General features: G+C 40.6%; 1 pseudogene; it reads right to left on the reverse strand.

Annotated features, from left to right (window-relative positions):
- Positions 1-267: 267 nt before the first annotated feature.
- LOC118975936 (40S ribosomal protein S18-like) lies at positions 268-1601 on the reverse strand (annotated as a pseudogene).
- Between the last annotated feature and the right edge of the window lie 1678 nt (positions 1602-3279).

A 3279-nucleotide genomic window follows, 5' to 3' on the forward strand; every position in this document is an offset into this window, starting at 1 on the left:
TAGTCTCACCCTTCTGTTCACCCAAAGAAACTGAGGATGTTTTTAAGAGACTTACCCATCTTCATGGGGTGAGTTAATGACAAAGATGGTCCAGACCTTTGCACTCCCAAAATCGGGATCCTTTCAACCTGCGAAAGGGGCAAATTTCCCCTAATTCCAGGTTTTCTTTCCTTTTCTTTTCTTTTCTTTTCTTTTCTTTCCTTTTTTTTTAAGGGGGGGTTGAGGACCATATAAACTATTTATTATTAACAGACAAGGCCTACAGATTTATTTCTTCTCAGACACACAAATAGTAAGACTCTGGTGGCCCATAGTCTTGGAGTGCTGGCCTCACACGAAGACCCCACAAGTGGTGCAGTGCTCTGTGGGCCTGGATTTTCTCCAGCAGCTCCAGGTCTTCACGAAGCTTGTTGTCCAGACCTTTGACCAGAACCTGTCTGTATTTTCCACCCTTCACGTCCTTCTGTTGGTTCAAGAACCAGTCTGGGATCCTGTCTTGGCACAGGTTCTGCATCGTGGTGATCACACATTCCAATGCATCCTCTGTGAGCCCTCCTGCTCTCTTGGTGAGATTGATGCCTGCTTTCCTAGACACTGCTGAGCATATCTTTGCCCCATACCCTTCACTGCAGGGATGGCAAAGGCTATTTTCCACCTGGCTGATGTTGGTGTTGAGTACTCACAAAATATGCTGGAACTTCTTAGGGATTCCTGGTAACAAGGCTGCAGCCCCTGTAGTGCGGGGTAGCTCCCTGTGGGAGAGGTCATTCCAGGTTTTCTAAACAACCAAGAGTCTGCTATGTGAGTGTCCTCTTTCACACACTACCGAGGGCCCTAAACGAAATATGAACAATCGATGTTGACCACTTACTGTGAGCTAAACCCCTTCTTGGTGTTTTGCTTTCATCTATATTTATGCCACTCCAATTCCACCATCAGTAAGTTCTCTGCTCTGTTAAAGTTGCCTAAAGGTAGGAATCTGGACATTTTGTAGTGGTGTGCAGTGCAACGACCTCATAAGGAAAGTCTCCAGGCTGTGCAGGGGTGACTCTGCCTTCATGTATTTAACACCTGTGTTTTCAATTTCCACTGAAAGTCCATTGACATTTTATTATGGGTAAGGAATTGCAACTTCTAGAGCTGTTGTTAGAGCCCTCTTTTGAAGAAGCAAGATTTCCTAGCAATAAAGGAAAAATACTTCTAAAAAGTAAAAGTCACTTCAAAGTGTCTTACAGTCCTCTGCATTAGAACCATTGCTAATGATAAACATGCATTCTTTTAATTTCTGTCAAATATATTAACTCATTTAAAGCATACACTAGTGGAAAGGCATCTGAAAATTAGAATAGGAATAAAAAGACTTCAGTGCAAGCATTTGTTTCCCCATCGGGGAACACAGTGAAAGAAGAACGGTGCCATGAGAGCCCAGCCTCGCTCCCAAGTCTGACTTCACCACCTACTTCCTGGTCGTGTGAGCATCAGCACCTGCTTTAGCCTCTGTAGTGAAAATGAGTGTAATTCTTACCTTAAGAGGAGATGAAAAATTAAGCAAGACACCATAACTGAAGCACCTAATTTATTATCTCTTCACCTACCTTCATCCTTTCTGATCTCTCTGCCTTGGTCCCTAATCTGGAAAACTATATTAGAAGAAGACTGCAATGATTATTACAGGATGATGCACAATAAATATTTGGAGCATCTGATGCATTGCAAAAGTTCTTCCATAGGAAAAAAATTGCTAAAATACAAATACGTAACAAAAAGATCTCCTGCTAAGAGTAAAGACACATGGAGGAGGCACAGGTAATAGAATTAATTGGTAACTGTGCAAGGTGCTAGGAAGAACTGGGAGATGGGACAGCAAGTCTTTTAGCTTAGCAGCTGAGTGAACAAAGGTGCCGGGAACTGAGGTAGGCAAGATGGAGGATAGGATGAGAAGGGGCAATGAGTTAGGATGGCAATGGGTTTGGTTTTAGTTTTAGACATTGCTATGATCTGACAGTGTCCTACCAAGATTCATTTGTTAAAATCCTACTCCCCGAGGTGACAGTATGAGGAGTTGTTTGGGGGAAGTGCTTAGGTCATGAGGGATTGGTGCCTTCTAAAGGGGGCCTCACAGAGCTCCCCAGCCCCTTTGCCATGTGTGGACACAGCAAAAAGGCACCAGCTAGGAACCAGAAAGAGCGCTCTCACCAGATCTTGACCATGAGAACACACTAACCTTAGACTTCCAGCCTTCAGGTTGTTAGAAATAAATTGCTGTGGTTTATAAACCACCAGTTCATATTATTTTTTAATAGCAGCCCAAATGGACTAAGACAGACATGTTGAATTTGGGTTTTATGATTCTATAATCATCCTCACCCCCAACTAGACAGTGTAAACAAATGCTTCAAGCATGTACATGCCTCTAAAATGATCTGATTTGCAAGAAATTTCTTTTCTAAAACAAAGAATCATTTGGTAAAACAACCCCTTAACATATCTGTTTTGTAAATTCCAATTTTAGCATATCAGGTTTTCCTCCAAGAAAAGTATATATGCTCATCACAGATTTTTTAACTCATTGCTCTGGGAATGCTGACTGCCAATTCTGAAATTTGAAATGTACATCACAACTTCTCTTTAATCTAATTTATCACTTCAAAATTAAGTTTTCATGTTTGTTTTTTTAAAAAAAACAATTTGGTCTTTAAAAGCACTTTTGGAAATAGTGTACGAGTTTCTCAGAAATTATCATATTTAAGACCATGGAGTTTAACCTTGGTCTTCGTTTTCAAGAAGTTTTCCTTGCACCCAAAACTTCATCCCCTCTGTACACCTTATGCCATCTTCGCGCCCACCCACCCCCAAACTCCCCACCACTACCACCCCTCCACACACACAGAGAATTTTAAGGCCACTACATAATATGGCAAACATATTAAAATAAGCCATGAAAATCATTTACAACTTTATGGGTTGAGTTGTAGTAGACTAGTTGATATAATGTTATATTCCAGAGGTATTTAAATTAAATATTAATTAATTTCAATTTTGCAATATGGGTTTTGTTTTTAATTTGGGAGCCAACAAAAACATTTCAAGCATTTCATAGGCCCTTGAACACTTGTGGACCATTGAGCACTTTCCTTTAACAATCAGTGGGCAAAATGGCCCCAACAACAAATCCCCACTCAAAAAGAAAGATGAAACATTAGCACTTCCAGAATACTTTCGCTGATTTTTTCCCTCACAGCATAAAGCACTTGTGTTATTTTAAGTGTCTTTTCTCAT

The sequence above is a fragment of the Sturnira hondurensis genome, unplaced genomic scaffold (genome assembly GCF_014824575.4).
Source record: "Sturnira hondurensis isolate 20B ecotype Veracruz unplaced genomic scaffold, ASM1482457v3 Scaffold0020601, whole genome shotgun sequence".
Classification (NCBI taxonomy): domain Eukaryota; kingdom Metazoa; phylum Chordata; class Mammalia; order Chiroptera; family Phyllostomidae; genus Sturnira; species Sturnira hondurensis.